Source organism: Ambystoma mexicanum, chromosome 1q (genome assembly GCF_040938575.1).
Source record: "Ambystoma mexicanum isolate Mex_15411 chromosome 1q, UKY_AmexF1_1, whole genome shotgun sequence".
In the NCBI taxonomy this organism is placed as follows: Eukaryota; Metazoa; Chordata; class Amphibia; order Caudata; family Ambystomatidae; genus Ambystoma; species Ambystoma mexicanum.
In genome coordinates, this window is record NC_090922.1 from 322068252 (window position 1) to 322086733 (window position 18482).

Genomic DNA, 18482 nt, shown 5'->3' on the forward strand with positions numbered 1-18482 from the left:
TCCAAGTGCCGGAGGTTCACCAGCAGGTTTCCCCAGCCGAGGAGCATGGGCGATGCTTTCTCGTTCCCCTGGGAGGGCCTGTTCCTATACGCGTTCCCTCCATTGCCATTGCTGATCCGGCTCATCAACCAGCTCAAGAGGTCCCGGTGCAGGATGATCCTCGTCGCACCTGCGTGGCCGAGGCAGATATGGTTCCCGGACCTTCTGGATTTGTCAGCTTCCCCGTCAATCAAGCTGCCAGTGGACGCGGAAGGAGGCGCCATCCTCCATCACGACCCGAAGTCGCTGAACTTGCAGGCCTGGCTCCTGCAGCGTTGGAGTTTGGAGGATACGACATACCGGCCGACTGCAGAGAGGTTCTTGCAAAGGCCAGGGCGTCCTCAACTCTTAAATGCTACGGACACAAATGGAAGAGGTTCTCTGTCTGGTGCCACGCACAGAAGATTAACCCTCTGCGGATTACGGCTCCCCAAGTACTGCCGTACCTACTGACGCTGGCCAAAGCTGGACTGGCGCACGCGTCCATCAAGATTCATCTTGCTGCGATCTCCCGATACACCAGAACCACGGGGCGGACGTCCTTGTGGTCTCATCGTCTGGTGAAAGAGTTCATGAAGGGACTGTTCAGATCGTTCCCGCCGGTGTAGGCTCCGGCCCCGGCGTGGGAGCTCAACGTGGTGCTGACCAAGCTCATGGGACCTCCGTTCGAGCCTCTGCACTCGGCCCCGTTGAAGTTCTTGTCGTGGAAAACAGCGTTTCTTGTGGCCATCACCTCCGCACGACGGGTGGGAGAGATCCAGGCCCTTTTGCAAGGCCCCGTACTTGACTTTTCACGACACAAGGGTAGTGCTCAGGATGCACCCCTCCTTCATGCCCAAGGTGCCGTCGGACTTGCACCTCAACGAACCCTTGGAGTTGCCTGTTTTCTTCCCGTCGCCTTCGTCGCCGGCTGAGAGGACTCTGCACTCGCTGGATGTGGCTAGAGCGCTGAAGTTCTACGTGGACCGCACGAAGGGTTTTCGGAAGACGTCACAACTCTTTGTGAACTTTGGACCTGTCAATCAGGGGAAGGCTCTCTCGAAGGCTTCCATTTCCAGATGGCTCTCCGGCTGTATCATGTACTGTTATCGGTTGGCAAACCGACCCCTGCCTGGCCGTCCGAGAGCCCATTCCACCAGAGCGATCGCAGCTACCACGGCGTTCCTATCTGGTGTGCCCTTGCTGGACATCTGCAGGGCTGCTACGTGGAGGTCGACGCACACCTTCACGAAATTCTACTGCGTCGATCGGGATTCCAGGGAGGAGTCCAGGGTCGGCCAAGCAGTGCTGCGCAACCTGTTCGCCTAAGGTGAGCCTGGTGAGGAGGTAAGATTTGCTTAATGTTGAGTTTGATGTAATGCTTAATGTTGAGCCTTTGCCACCTCCCGTGGTTGTGCATGTGTGTACTGCTATGTATTCTTTATTCATGAGCATGTGAATCCATGCCAGACCCCATGCTGGAGAAGGAACAAGTTACTTACCTGTAACTGTTGTTCTCCAGCATGGGTCTGGCATGGATTCACATGCGAACCCTTCCGCCTACCCCTCTGCGGCTCTTCACTTGGTTATACTGCCACTTCACGTGCTACCAAATCTGAAGATGGCTGCCAGAGGCGGGGCTTAGGTAGAGGGCAGTCATTGGCTGTGGTCAGTATGACGCAGAGATCAGTGATTGGTTACTACTACGAAAGACAGATCAGAAACGAAACTGATACTGGTTTTTTCTTTACCGAGGATTCCCAGCCTGACGACGGGGAATATTCATGAGCATGTGAATCCATGCCAGACCCATGCTGGAGAACAACAGTTACAGGTAAGTAACTTGTTCCTTATGGGGATAATATTACCGGATACAGTTTCTTGCTGGTATCTACAGAACTCTAGAATTGCTATCTTTCATAGATTCACAAACAGCATTCCCACCTACTCTTTAAGAGGCTCAGTAGTGGACACTTACCGTGTGTTCTAAGAATCTGAAGATTGCCTGCATGGGGGTGCTAAAGGGATGGGTGCCTATTGGCGGAGGGGCAAATGGCCCAAAAGGACACTAATAGAATTCTAAAATGAGTGCAGTTTTTTTGTTATGCAAGTTTAAAACTGCTTTGTTAAGATTACTTGACTATATTCAACAGCATGGGAATCGGGTAAAGATCCTAATGTTGGAGAACTGTACAGTAAAATTACTTTTTTTCCTTTTGAATCATATGCTTGTATTGATAGTTAGAACCCTGGGAGGCACCTTCCACCAATGAGAATGAGATTGTGCGAGAGAAAAGGTATGGTTTCTTGTTTTTGTATAATAAAAAAAACATTAGCTCCTGTGTAGGGTGCTAATCGGGCAATGTGCCCTGATGTGGCGTGCCCACCCTATAGGTAACAGCCTGCCGCCCAAATTAAGGGCCCTAGGGAGTATGTGGTTTCTCTGGTGTCTGAGGAAGAGACAGTGTAGTAGTGCCTTGTGGTACAGTCAGAACCAGAGTCGGCTAAGACTCTCATGTCCTTCTCATTCATTGTGATGGCACAGTGAGATTTCATCATCCTTTTTGTTATTGTGAGCTTGCAATGGCAACACCACCACACCTTCTCCATTGCCTGACGTGTTGCTGCCCTTTGACACGTCTTCCATCACCACAACTTGTTTGTTGTCTTTTGCCCTGCACTCTTTAGGAACATGCCTTTTGCAAATGTAAATCGAACACGTTCTGCCTGTTACAGGGCATTGGTCATAATTGGCCAAAGTTGACTTACTGTTCGACCTGCCGCAGGCTCTGATCTTACTCATTTTATAGCACGGTTTGAAATACTGTTTTCCTCCTTATCTGGCTTCACTCCTTTTATCTTGTCTTTTGGATTTATTGTTTACCTTTTTATGACTTGTCTTTTAGTATCTTTACAGCCGTTCTTGCTATCGTTAAGGTTTGTTCCAAAGTCGGGTCTAAGGCTTGGGTATGCTTTTCTTGGAGTTTAGGGTCATTGCAGAATACTATCACCATATCGCGACTCATGGTATCTGCAGTGTCTTTGAAGTCGCATGCTATGAATCGTTCTTTTAATGACACAATGTAATATCTGTTGGTTCATGACCAGTTTGTTTTCTGAACTAAAACTCAATTTGATATATGACTGTTGGATTTCGAATTTAAACTTTTTTCCAGCCTCTTGATAACCGCAACAATTATATCCGCTCCATCAGCCAATAATTCAAAAGTTGCCAGACTCCCAAATACGCTTTGACCTTATGCCTAAGTTATTAAATAGTATATCGTTTTTAACTCTGATATATGATTTGCTCCACCTAGGGCAGGAGTCTTAGTCTGGTAGCACTCCAGATATTTTGGTCTGCAATTCCCATGATCTCTCATTAATGACTTTGCTGCTATGGCTGATTGGAATTGTACTTCAAAAGATCTGGCGAGCTAATGGTTATCTAGGGCATCAATTCAAGTGTCGGACATGGATTTCCATTGGCGCTAGGGAATATGTTGCTTCTCTGGTGCCTGAGGAAAAGGCAGTGGAGTAGTGTCTTGCATTATTGAATTATATTGCTCATGGTGGTTTTGATTGCTGTAGGCAGGACTCAACGCATCACCACTGTTAGGATCTGCTTCCGTAGAATAAAGAATTGGATCAGAGTTTGGCTGTGTAGGCTCTTTATTTAATTCTGCAATAGTGAAGCTAAATGGTACTTTTTAGACACTGGGGCGCAGGTCTTATGTCCAGGTACTGTGATGTGTGTGGTGTTTATTGCTGTGCCCTGGTTCATGCAACTGCACTGTCATAATGATATACTGCACTGTTTTCGGTTGGGCTCACATGAATGCCTTAAGAGGAGAGCAATAATGATGCAACACCACGGCACACGTGTGTGTGTGTGTGAGGGTGTACCTTGATCAGCTATGGGAATATTGACTTGGATGACCAGTTTCTTGACTGAGGGGAGTGAGTAGAATGCTTGCACAATACTTACACTCTGCTAGAAATAACTTTGCTGAAATTTAGAACCACTTTCAAATCAGGCTCCAATAATTATGCTAACTTCACTCCCAGCAGCCCTCCTGTTCTCAGACTCATACCATCGGGAGCACACCTAAATAACACGCAGGGTGTCCATATGATCTGCAAAGTGGAAACATTAACCTTGCACTGTGTTCAAAAGGTTTGGGGAATATGACTTTTCTATTGTACAATATCCAGAGAAAAGTACCAAGCACATTTTTGAAAATGCAAAAATAGCCCTGCATGAAGGTGCGATGTGAAAGTCGTTTGTACACATCCCATTTTAAATTGCTGCTGATTATGGGGGGGGTGTCTTCTTTGAAGCATTCATAATTTTAGCATCACCCTACTCTATTAACCGAAGTACAAATGGGTGGTCCACCCAAAAGTTTGAACCTACTCTTAAAGCCACTTAGCCTTCTGACTTAGCCTATCCCTCCAACATAAATGTTCTTCAATTCTTGGCCAACAGAAGCGTTCATAAACCTAGTCTATCAAATTCCAGCCCTCATCTATAAACAAAACACCCAGGATAATCCCTTAGCGATTCCCTGAAGGGAGTACACACAATTCTTGCCTCTCCGGAGTCTCTTAGCTCTGGCACTCTCTATGGTCTCATGGTTTCAAACCCGGACTGCTTGGCAGTCTCTTATCTCCTTCTTGGCTCATGATGCTCTCTCTAGTCCGAATACTCGCTCCTTCCCTGCCGTTTAGGTTTGGGTTGGTACCTTCACCACTCAACAGTTGATATCAATGGATGCAAAGAGTATTTATTCCCCCTCTTTGCTGGGTCTTTGTCAGGCAGTCAATATTTTAACCCTCTTCCCAGAGGTCTCTCTAATGAGGATTCTTTCTTTCGTTCCCTCTTGAAAATGCCCACCATTCAGGGATTAGGTCTTCATTTGTTTGCTTGGGCGAAACCCTGCTGAGGACCCTTAACACTGGACCGGTTCCTGGCGGTGGGATTCCTGCCTTGAATGTGGCTCAGGATTGGTCCCTCTCGTGTCCTCTAGTTGTCCCTTTCTCCATTAGTTCTTTAAATGTTTTATCATTATTATTGCCTGCTTTGTATTCATTTGGTAGGTGGTAAATTGACTATTAGCCTTCATTTCCAGCTCCATGGTTTAAAATATGTGCTGTGGTGTGAGCGCCACCTTGGAACTTCTTGTAATTGTTTGCGCCATGTTGGAACTTTTTGTAATTGTTTGCTGTTCAGCCGTGCCCTGTGGCTTCCTGGCTTCACCAGGAAAGCGGGAGTGTTGCCCAGCTGTCAAGGGCGGTTGAGTTTCTGTCTTCTCTTTAAAGATGCAGGTGTATTGGTTCTGATGAAAGCACACGGTTCCACTTTAACGTTACTCTGCAGTCTGTCCTGGTCTGGGACATGGGCTGTTGGAACATGCAATCCAATTGCAATGTTGTTGAACATCTGACGATCTCAAAAAGGAAACTGGAATACAGCATTGCTTAGGGGTTGACAAGCCCAGTGAATCCCCCTTGATACACCCTCTAGAATTTACATTGGGTCGTGGACAGACCGTCCAAGTCCCCTGTGGCTGGGCCCCCCTCAAAACGAGAGAATGAGAACACACTTTTGTCCATATTCATGTCCTGATTTTGTGAGGTCAATGGCAGAATAAGATTAAATATGCTGCCCCTGTGCTTAAAAAATGTAATCTCATTAAAATAAATAGCACAGTAATATTATTGCAAAAGACAATTCCAATAAGCGCATTAGTCTGATTGATATTTGTTCACTTTACAGTTTTCTGATGTACTTTTAGTAACCATCTCGTTATGAACATTTTGTTGTAGCACTGTGATTTAACTGCCAACATTGCACAGGACATTTGTAGCAGACTAACCCAACTTTCCTGGAACTATTGGGTGATCTCCAGAATGTAGCCTAGAGGTAGGATAGCATAATTGATTTGAGGTCATCAGTTTTGTAAATACCCCATTGTCAGAGGGTGGTAAATGTACTTAACTTTAGCATTTGCTAGTTGTACACCTGAGTATACACTCATCATGAAGCACAGTCTCTCTGCTTTAAAATGATGATCCAAAATCGTTATTTACTGGTTAGCGCAATCAACCAAAGAAATGTGTTACGGGTGTAAAGACCAAGCACTTCACCATCTACAGTCTCCTGGCAGCATGAAGCATGTATGAGCTACAGAAATGTGGATGGGCATAGTTTATGGGGGGAATCAAGCGGAAACAAAGCCTAGCCGAACATTACATTTGTGTTGCAATTTTCAGAAGTTGTATGCTGATAGTTTCTCATCTACAGGAGCTTTGTATCTCTGGAGACCTACCAGCTCATGAGAAACAGCATTGTGAGGAATCCAAGATGGATTGACTAGAATTTGGTCCCACAAGTTTTACTCCCTATATTGCCTTATGATACGCAGAGTAGTTTGAGGCGTTGCACAATTGTCTAGTGTTTGCTTGTGGATTGAATACCCAAGTAAATCCGCTGCTTTCTGCAAATGTACCAGAATAAGATTCTCCCACCACGCCAGTAAGGTTGTACCTCATAAATGGGGTAACAAGATATTTAAAGACCAGCATATAGGACCATGTTCATAGTGGTGTTGACAAATCATTTGATGATGAATGCACTAAAGGTTTTTATCAGTAGGCACTGGCATGGTATTTTGGAATAAAGGGTGCAGTGATGTGCATTGCCAGGGAGGTTTCACTTGGAGAAGCAATAATGTGTGCAGTACTTTGGTGCACAGTATCACGAAATGCTAACAGAGAATGTCATTACTACTTGCAAGCAGTTGAATGTTTCCTTTTATAATCATAGTTTCTTTTAAGGCGCAGTGTGGCAACTTCATACAATCAGATTCTCACTTGTCTCACAGGGTCATAAATATGACCCTGACAGGGAGGCCTAAGGATAACACTCAGGCTGGGGTGGGCAGCTTATCAGGGCAATGCCTACCTCAGAGGTGGTGTGAGCGAGAGGAACCCCTGGTCCCAGGAGTTGTGTATTTGCATTGGTGCCTCTTTCTCTATCCTGGCAAGGTCTCTTTCTGTAATCTTTCGGATAATGCCCTAGAGTCATGTTGAGCAGTGTGTCCTGGTATCTGGATGCAAGACCCATAGACTACAACTTCTAGCATGTACCAAACTCCTCATTCCACTGTAATGGATAGAAAACCCCGTAAAGCAGTACCTCCCAGAGACCACAGTTATGAACTACAAGTACCATAATGCACCAGAGTCCAAAGGCCAAAACCCAACTTGGGCCAGAAGGAAAGAAATGGGTGCCCTGATGAAAGTGGACTTTCCCCGCCCGTTCTGGAGCAGAATGGGAGGCCTAAAACCTGCCACACAGTCCCCATACTTTCTTCAGGGGAACGGTAGTGCAGGGTGGCAGAGCTGGAGCCAGTACGGAGCTGCACAGCAGTCGGCGAGACCAGGAAATATTCCTTAGGAATTTTATGGACAATTACCTACTTAATACTGTAGGGGAGCACGGATCAAACGCCAACATAGAGACCGCATGACTAGCTGAAAGAAAAAAAAGGCTAAAAATAGGGTGGACAGAAATCCCTTATGAAGACTCCCAGGACAAATTGCAGCCCACAAGGGAAGGAGATAGGAGGAGTTTAGGGTATAACAGGTAGAGATTGGCTAAGGAGGACAACTGACCAGAGTGCCCAATGGGAGCTTAGGGAACTTTGTAGACCAGAAGGAGGGGGCTATATATACACCCAGGAGAATCAGTCTTCATGGAGGGGTGTTGGGATGAGGTCATAGGATGTGCAGGAGGACCATGAGTCCAGAGAGGAGTGTGCAGTAGGTGGATGAGTTGTTGGAGAAGAGTAATGACATGTTTGGAAAGAATTAAGTTATGGTGTTGAGGTTGAGAGAGTGGTACCAATTTTGATGTATACCCGATGGTGAGTGAGAGATAGTAAGAGGGAGAGGAATATCGGGAGGGAAAGGGAGGGTAGAGATACGAGGAGTGAAAGGAGTAAGATTAGGAGGGGAAGGAGAGACGAGATAGGAAGAGAGAGAGGAGGAGTAAGTAAGATCAGGAGGGAGAAGGAAAATAGGGACGGTGGGTATAGTTCAGGAGAGGGGTGCAGTGTAGAGTAGATAGAAATAGAGGGAGAAAGAGTAATGGCCAAGAGGCAGAGTATAGAGGAGGAGTGGATGCAAGAGTGCGAATAAGAACTGAAAGCCCTGCAACATAGAGGAAGGGTACAAGACAGACTACTCCAGTTTTTGTCACCTAGAAAGTCCCTAAGGGGGAGAGAGAGAGAGGGGTAAGTCTACAATCTTCTTGCCTCGACAGAGTAGGGCAAGCCTGCAAAGGAGGTACACCCATCCTATAGTAAACCTATAGTACATTCACTCTTTTGGAAGTAGAAAGTCTCGGTTAGGGAGGTGGAAGCCTGTGCCAAGTTTGAGGGCAAGCTACAGGGAGCACCTCTAGACTCAGAGCCCCAGTTGAATTTATTTGTATATTGTTTCTTCTTATTTTTTTGTAAACTTTATTTATAAACGGGTTCACATTACGGACAACTAGCGAAGAGCACATAAAATCAGGGAAAAGTACAAACCAAAACAATATAGATGACAATAGGCACCTATCAAATCAATAACAAACAATGAATATCCACAAACCCCCCTGTGTTTCAAAGAAGCTATACATAAAGAATTCTCTTGTTACACATGCTTCGCATTGGAAAGACATTTCAGGCACATCCACTCCTCAAGGTAAAACAAATGCATTATAGGACCTTGTCAAGGAACTGAATCCGGCCCATCATTCCAACTAACCATACCTAAATGTAGCATTGTATAGCTATCTCAATCTTCATCTACTGCCCCTTCTTCGAATGGATTGTGTCCGCCAACGTATTCCACATCTTTGACATGTAATGTCCACAGCTGTGCACTTCGGAAACTTTTTCAGCAGAGGGCATCCTGCGTCGATGACGTCGGGTCGATGCCCCTCGAAGGCCTCCGTCAAGGGCGACGTCACAGGATGTTATAAATAGGATGCTCAGCACCTGTAGCCTCAGTTCTGTTTTTTCCGCGAACGTGTTAACTTCGTGAGACTCTGCGCACCTCGTGTGTTCATTGTTACAATGTCTTTCTCTTCGACCCCTCCCCTCTGATTCCCTAGTCTGTCAAAAGGCTCGAACTGGATCCCACACGTTACTGGTCTGGAGCTGACTGGTAACATTCTACAATGCTCCTTCTCCATGTCACAGAAACAGGTTAGATCTTGCAACCATTTGTCTACAGTTGGAGCCACAGGACTAGGCCCAAGCATTAATTTACATTGCTTTGCTAAGAGCATGCATTTGGGGAGCAGTTTCCTCACTCTTTTAGATGTCCCCTAGAGCCACCCAAACATGCAGCAGAGGATATTTTGGGGCACATCTTGATAAATCGTACACCCTGTTATTTCTGTTACCTGTTGCCAAAAAGTCATCCAGGGAAGGGCACTTCCCCATTACATGGATAATTCCTGCATTGTCACGTCTGCATCTGGACACTTGCCGTCATTAGTGCTATCAAACTTCTTCTGGATCATTGGAGACAAAATGGCCCGGTGGAGAATTTTAATTGTACAAGCTTGAACATGGAACTAACCGCCACTCTCCTGGTATACAAGCACATATATTACCACAACTTATCTCCCAGGTCTGCTCTTGCATCCTCTGCCTACAACATTCTACATGGTAGAACCGCCATAGGTATGTGCCTAACATCATCTGGTAAATTGTGGCTACCACCCATCGAGCATTCGCAGAGTTAACAAGATACTTCAAGTGGGCAAATTCCTGAGGTTCGGAAGGGAAACAAGGGGACCAGGCTAGAAATGCCTCGCAAATCCTGCAGTATTGAAACAACAATCCAAACGCTCACCCTAACTTAGCTTTCACCAGTTCTCAGGAGACAAAGTTCCCATCATTGTAGAAATCGAGCATATTGTTGACCCCTAATCACGACCACACTCTCTTAATCATGCCATCACATGTCGGGCCAGGCACTGAACATCCAAGACTGCAAGTTCTGGAGTATGCTGACTCTGTACTCTCATTCACTGGCATGATCTCCTCCATGCATGGACGGTGCACGAAACTGGCTCAAAGGGGCACCTGTCATTAATCTTCATAGACATCGGGGTACTCTGCAGAGACTTCAGGTAGGCCGACCCCCTCTCATTTGCAAAAATGCGGGAAGGAGTGGTAACCGTGCATCTAATATGAGGCAAAGGAAGCCTGAGCCGCCAAGTAGTACAGTTTCATATCTGCCACGTTAAGTCCCCCCTGTTCCCACAATCCCGTGAATGACTCCTATTTAATTCTAGGTGCTATCAGACTCCACACCAACTTTATCCACCATATCTTCAGTTCTTTGAAATATTGAGAGCCGGGCCACACGGGAATGTTAAGAAACAAATACAACAATTTAGGAAGGATGGCTATTTTCATAATTGCCACTCTGCCGATAATAGAAATCAGAAGTTAAGTCCACCGATCTGTTTTACTCCGGAGTGACTCCAAATAAGACCCATGGTTGTCTTTTTTTAGCAATTGAGCTTGATTCCTACTAAGGATTATTAGCCAAGTATTTTGTGGAAGTCTATTCCCAGCAAAACTGTTCGGCTCCTAAGGGTTTCCGAGTACCCTCTTTTAATAGAAATAAGATCAACATAGACCAATTTACTTGCAGTCCTGATGCTCTGCCACATGCTTCAATCGCCTCTGTAAGTGCTTGTAAATTACGTTCCAGGCCCTTAATATATAGGATGACATCATCTGCGTAGTGATATCAGTTCCCTAGTCCCTCCCATTGCAAGCCCACAGTGTCTGCTTAGTGTCCGCAATTGTATTGCGAGTGGTTCCATTGCGATTGCGAATAAGAGGGGGGACGATGGGCACCCTTGCCGTACCCTCGTTCCATCTCAAAGGATGTTGAGTGTCTGTCAGAAAGACCAATCCTCGCTGTCACTCCCGAGTACAGGGCTTTAACACACTGTAATAAGTCTGCTTCCCCACCCTCCCCAGAACCGTAAGCAGATAGTCCCAAGCAACTGAGTCAAACACGTATATTGCATCTTAATGAAAACTGAAAACATACTGGTATTGCCACGTGAGTTATTGACAACCTTGTCACACTTACAAATAGTGGCTTAGTTAAGTAACATTTTAGTGGTTTTGCTTTAAGTCCAACAAAATAAAGCATTCTGGGAAAATATCAAAGGGTATACTCCTTTTTATCACACCCAATGTACATGGGAGTTATACTCTAGGATGTCATGCTGACTCTCTGGCATGTGGAACCTCCTGCAGGTTTACTTCTCTTTGTCAGTCGTCACAACTCCAAGTGTCTCTTGTACATAGCCTTAAATGGGCAGGGGGCAGGGCTCCCGAGGGAATTCTTAATTCTTGACTGGACAGCTACATCCACGTATGTTTTTTCTTCTTTCCTTCTCATTGTATAAATCAGTCACACAATTTTCTTGCCTGCGATGATCATGATTGGCCTAAACTTGTCCTACAAATGGGTACTCAAATTCTTCTTTTCTCCCCCCAACCAAATCTTTCTATTTATTGTATCCACTCCAACAGCATAGTCAAAAGTTTATAACATCTTCAGCATGACGGTACATATCAGTAATGGGGATACATAAGGAAATTCATCCTATAGAACCCATGATATCTCGTATACCACTTGCCTTTCTTATCCAACCCCCAAAACAATAGGTGTATCTCACAAACAGATTTACCTCGCACTGACTCAAACCGTTCATAGTAATGGGAAATGACGGAGAAGGGTAGGCTTGCAGGCCACCTCAGGAACCTTCTCTGTATATTCAATAAATGGCCACCGTACATTCCTGTATTTCTCATATATCCCTACACTTAGGGCTGTTATTTTGTCTGCCAGTACTGTTTCCCAAATGTTCACCCCTACATCTAAATCAGAGGTCCTTCTGAATTTTTCTAATTACCAGCAATCATAATTATAGCTGCTGTCAACAAATGCATTATCAAAATAGCTATAGAAGACCCAGTCATAGGAAGCCCCCCCCGACCCACCCAATTCCAGGAGGCTTATTCCAGTAACATTTTAAATTTGCGCTAGGACCTCCTTCCAGAAGAAATGTTTTAACATTTCCACATGTCCAGAGGAGATGGAAAAGGGATCCCATTTTCGCACAACCTCTCCAGCAGTTCTGGGAATAAGTAGGATTTATTCTATGCCATTTTTGTGGGTTCATGTACCACCTGTAACACTATTTCAACAGGCATTCTTTATATGTCACACATCTAGAACCCTGTGAGTAGGCACCCAGATTTGATTCCACGCCTCATCATTAATCCCCTCTCCTAGGTCTTCCTCCCATTTCATCATATATTTCTCCCGGATTGTCGGATCATATTTATTCAGTAATCTATATAGGGTTGAGACCTTTCCCTTGTGTACCAGCCAACAGAATGTCAATTCCAATGCCGTAGGCTCCCTCCCTCACAGGACCTGGCATTTGGGTGAGCAATCCAGTGCCTCAATTGTGCATACTGAAATCTTTCTTTCGAAGGGATTGTGTCCTCCAACGTATTCCTTATCTTTGATAATTCATCTCCAGCTTGCTGGCCTCTGACATTTTTTCTCTGTAGAGGGCGCTGCGCGTCGACGTCCGCCGAGTTGATGTCCCTCGACAGCCACCGTATCGGCGCCGACGTCACCATGCCCATAAATAGACACGCGCGGCGTCCGTTGCTCAGTTCTGTTTTTCCGCGCTTCCTGGGGCCTCGGAATATCGTTGTTCAGATCAGTCAGATAAACCTCTTATATTTCCTCGATAAAACCAACTCGTTCTCGATGGCTTCTTCATCCGAACCGACGACTCTGCGGTCCGGCTTTAAAAAATGTCGAGACTGTGGAAAGAAAATGTCGATAACGGATCCTCACAGGATCTGTTTGTGGTGATTAGGAGTCGAGCACCATTGTTCGGAGTGTCAGGAGTGCATGTCCGTGACGGCGAAAGCCTTGAAGGAGCGCAAGGGGAAGCTCGAGAGAGGTAAGTCGGTCAAAACCTTCTCGAAAGTTTCTTTGGCCGAGTCGAGGCATTCGTCTCCTCGCCGTCAAAAGCATTCCCATTCTAGGTCTCGAAGTAGCTCCCACCACTCGTCGAGGTCTAGACACTCAAAGAAGAGACGTCAAAGATCCCCTTCCTCGTCATCTTCTGTTTCCCCAGAAAGGGTCTCCTGCCCCACAAAACACAGCTCTCAGGCTGAGTGGGAGGAATTCAGGAAGAAAGTGCTAAGTGTCTTCGAGAAAGCGGCCTCGACCCCCTCGAAGACAGCTGAGGGTGATATCCTGGGTGAAAAACCCCAAAAATCGAAACGCTGAGAGTCGTTGCACCCGGCGAAAGAGTCCACCCGAGAGCGCCACGGGCCATCGGGTAGGAAGGCACCATCTTCGACGCCGTAGTCGAAGGTCCCTTCGACTCATGGATCGGCGCCATCAATGCCGTTGTCGAAGGGTTCTTCGACGCATCGGTCGATCGAATCGACGCCATCGTTGACGCCGACATCGACGCTGATAAAAGAAAAAAACACGGCTACTTCACAGCCAACAGTTATACCCAGAGCCTCCAGCACGACGCTGAGAACGTCGTCGACATCCTCGAGTGGGATCCCGATCCTCTCGAGTTCCTCAAGGCCTCTTCCAGTTTTCTCGATGCCTTTCTCGGCGCCTTCGAAGCCTTTCACTTCGGCATCGACGTTTTCCCGTCCAATAATGACAAGTTTGGCTCCTTCTGCTTAAGAAATGGGTTTTACACCATTTCCGAGGTCAGAGTACCCCAGATTATCTTCAATCTATGAAGAAGGGGAGGATTCTGACCAAGAAAGACCCTTCGGGCTGCAGAGGACCACACCACCTGTTTCAGAGGATTTTACCTCTGAGGAAAGAAGGTTGAAAGACCTACAGGAATCATTACATGAGGCAAGTAGGCTGGACACTTCCCCAGAAGTGGAATTTGTCAAACCAGACCCAGGGGAACATGCCGAAACCCCCTATAGAACCCTGATGGCAAGAATTATTGAATTCATGGGTTGGTGTGCGCCTTCACCTGTTTTTCAACAGGATGACCTTACAGACATACTAGACAAAGGTCCACTGGAGGATCCTGTGGTCCCTTTCCATACAGCTTTACAAAGGAAGATTTAATCAAATTGGGAAACTCCTGAGGTTATCCCTGCAGTCAATAAAAGATTGTCAGCCAAGTATTGGGTAGCTGCGGCTGACCCTGAATATTTATCAAAACACCCGACTCCAGAGAGCCTGGTGGTTCAAGCAGCAACTTCATCAAGCAGCAGATCCGCTTACCCTACTGTCCCACAGGATATAGATGACAAAAGGTACGATTCTATGGCAAAAAAAGTATTTTCTGCTTGTAGTCTGGCGTTCAAATCCTTCAACGCCACTTGTATGCTCGCCAGGTTCAGTCACACACTGTGGGAGTGTGCTTTATCAGCGGCTGACTGCATATCGGAAGGAGAAGAAAGGGAAGCCTTCCTTAACATCATTAAAGAGGGCAAAGATGCCATGTGCGAATCTCTTCAAACTGGCATTGATTCTGCTGACAGTATCAGCAGGGCCATGGCGGCAAGTACTTCAATCCGCAGGCATGCGTGGTTACGAAAGTCTGGCTTTGCTCCAGATGTACAGGCCAGACTTTTGAATATGCCCTTTGACGGCTCTTCTTTATTCGGTAAAAAGGCTGATAACAGTCTGAAAAAGTTGCAAACATCTAAAGCTGCAGCAAAATCTTTAGGAGCTGCAATCCGCCAAACTCCTTTTCGTCCTTCAGGAACCTCTGGAAGAGGAAAGTCCTTTCGCTATTATTCCGCATTCGGGAAAGGCAGAGGACAGCCGGTTCAAAGAGGCCAAAGGAGATCCACCTGAGGTGGACGGGTCAAAAGTAATAAGGCCGCAGCAGCAGCAGGTGCCTCTTTACCCTCGGCAACTGCATCAGCCGCCCCCAAACCACTCTGAGGTCTTTCCACTCAAAACACCTGTAGGGGGCAGGTTAACTCACCATCTGACGGAATGGCAGGCTATTACGTCAGATGCTTGGGCATTGGAGACAGTTGTCCAGGGTTACTGCCTACTCTTTCTACACATCCCTCAGAGTCATCCACCGGGGCACAGCTCTCTAATAGTTCCAGATCCGCTTCTCTTGCAGGAAATTGTATTCCTGCTAGAGAAAGGTGCCATAGAACCGGTACCTGTAGCGGAGAGGAACAAGGGTTGGTACTCCCCCTACTTTCTCATACCGAAGAAGGACGGAGGACTGAGACCCATCTTGGACTTACGAGAATTGAACAAGTTCCTCAGGAAGGACGAGTTCAAGATGGTAACTCTCTCTTCAGGCCCTCCAGATCCAGGACTGGCTGGTATCTCTGGACCTCCAGGATGCTTATTTCCATGTGCCAATCCATCTCAAACACAGGAGATACCTGAGGTTCGCAATTGGCGGCTCTCATTATCATTTTCGAGTTCTGCCATTCGGCTGACCTCCGTCCCGAGGGTCTTCACCAAGCTAATGTCGGTAGTGGCTGCAAGTCTAAGGAGGGAAGGGATCCACGTCTACCCCTACCTGGACGAATGGCTGATCAGAGCTGTATCTTCGGAACAAGCTCAGATCCAGCTAGATTATGTCTGCCACTTCCTTCACAAACTGGGCTTCTCCCTCAATTTAAAGAAGTCACAGATGATACCATCACAGAGACTCCAGTTCATCGGAGCGGTCCTGGACACTTCCCTGGGAAAAGCCTCGCCACCAGAGGTGAGGGCTCAAGATATTCTGCAGATGGTCAACAAGTTTCAAAATGCCCAACATCTCCCAGCCTTCGACTTTTTGAGATTGCCAGGCCTCATGGCATCCTGCATCTTCCTTGTGCCAGAGGCTCGCCTGAGAATGAGATCTCTCCAGTGGGCACTTAGAACCCAGTGGTCACAATACTCAGGAAGAATGACAGATCTCCTCCGGATTCCGGACCAGGTATCCCACGACCTTCAATGGTGGGCCTCTCCAGAGAACATCTTGAAAGGAGAACTGTTTTGGCAACCATGACCGGAGATAACAGTAGTCACAGACGCCTCACTCACGGGGTGGGGAGCCCATGCCAACGACATGACCATCACCGGTCGTTGGTCTCCATCGGAGTCCAGACTACGCATCAACCTATTAGAGCTGAGAGCGATCAGACTAGCGCTGAAAGCTTTCCTGCCACCAGTGCAGGGGAGAAATCTCCTGATAATGACGGACAACACGGTGGCCATGCACTACCTCAACAAAAGAGGAGGCGTAGGGTCACTGCCACTGTGCAGAGAGGCAATGCAGCTCTGGTTTTGGGCAATTCAGGAAGGAATCTCTCTATCAGCAGTCCACCTAGCCGGAGAGAAGAATTTGACAGCGGACGCTCTTAGCAGGCAGAGCACAGTCTCCCACGAGTGGGAGCTAGCTCAGGAAGTCCTTCAAGAGATCTTCGCCCTTTGGGGAACCCCTCAGGTGGATCTGTTCGCCACCAGCACCAACAGGAAGTGCGATCTGTTCTGTTCACCGGAATTTCCCCCGAGAGGAGCTCTAGGGGACGCGTTCGTAGTGGACTGGGAGTTTCCACTCCTTTACGCGTTTCCACCAGTCCCTGTTATTCCTCAAATGATCAGGAGGTTGAGAAGATTCCGGAAAACCATGATCCTAATTGCCCGTGACTGGGCCAGGAGAACGTGGTACCCGGACCTTCTGGATATGTCCATTTGCCCTCCAATCCGTCTTCCACTCAAAGAGAATCTTCTCTCACAGAAGGGAGGTCAGGTTCTCCATCCAGACATAAGAACCCTCAACCTTCACGCTTGGCTTCTGGAAGGTTGAGGTGCAAGGATTGGAACCTCCCTGATGACGTCATGAAGGTGTTGCTTTCGGCCAGAAGGCCAGCAACAAAGTCTTTAGACCGCTGCCGTTGGAACAAATTTTGCAGCTGGTGTAGAGAAGAGAATATCAACCCTTTTTCATGTGGTACACCAGCAGTGTTATCGTTTCTACTGTACTTGGCAAACTCAGGCCTTCAAGTTGGCACTGTAAAAGGCTATCTCGCAGCGCTATCAATCTTCAAGCGCACTGCGGAGGAACCATCGTATTTCAAACTACCCTTAGTAATACAATTTCTCAAGGGATTAACTAATGTTTATCCTCCAAGACCATTCCAAGTTCCCTTATGGGACTTAAATTTAGTCTTACATTTCCTAATGGGTACTCCCTTCGAACCACTCCACTCTTGTTCGCTGAGATTTCTCACTCTTAAAACTGTCCTATTTGTAGCTAGGAGGGTGAGCGAATTACAAGCTCTATCTTGTAAGCCCCCCTCCCCCTCAATTTTCCATAAGGACAAAGTTGTCCTACAGGTGAAGCCTATTTTCCTCCCAAAGGTGATTTCTGAATTTCACATCACTCGGAAAATTACCTTACCTTCGTTCTACCCTCCACCCCATCCGGGGAAAGAGGAAGAAAGACTACCTAGGCTGGACCCAAGGCGCGCTCTAAGCTTTTACATCAGCAAACTGGCTAGGATTAGGCAAGCAGACCAACTGTTTGTAGGCTACTCAGGTCACAAGTTGGGACTACCCATAACAAAATAGACCATTTACAGGTGGATTATTTTGGCCATTCTGGAATGTTACAAACTGGCTGGGAAAGAGCCACCCCAGAATCTTGGGGCTCATTCAACCAGGGGTATCGCAGCCTCTTCGGCCCTCCAAAGAGGGGTACCGGTCCGAGACACATGTGCGGCTGACACATGGTCGTCCGCACATACATTCACAAGATTTTACAACCTGGATTCCTCCGCTAGTCAAGAGACCAGATTTGGCAAAGCCGTATTACATTCGGTTCATTCCTAAAAGGGATACATGACATTATTACTCCCACCTCCAATTACATGCCACTGCTATGGGAGTCTATCAAAGATGAGGAATACGTCGGAGGACACAATCCCTTCGAAGAACAAGTTACTTCTTACCTGGTAACGTTCTTTCGATGGGATGTTCCTCCGACATATTCCTTATCGCCCCTCCCATCCATCCCCGCAGTAATACTTCCCTTGTGGTTGCAGCTTATGCTCCTTCAAGGTCAATAACCAATTCAGGCATGACTTATCTTATGCTACAAAACAGAACTGAGCAACGGATGCCGCATGTGGCTATTTATGGGCATGGTGACGTCAGCGCCGATACTGTGGCTGTCGAGGGACATCAACTCGGTGGACGTCAACGCGCAGCGCCCTCTACAGAGAAAACATTTCCGAGGCCAGCAAGCTGGAGACGAATTATCAAAGATAAGGAATACGTCGGAGGAACATCCCATCGAAAGAACATTACTAGGTAAGAAGTAACTTGTT

General features: G+C 46.8%; 1 protein-coding gene across 2 annotated transcripts in view; it reads left to right on the plus strand.

The window, feature by feature from the left end:
• GPATCH1 (G-patch domain containing 1) overlaps positions 1 to 18482 on the plus strand; it is a 952962-nt gene that overhangs the window by 436821 nt on the left and 497659 nt on the right. The gene's annotated exons all lie outside the window — the stretch shown is intronic.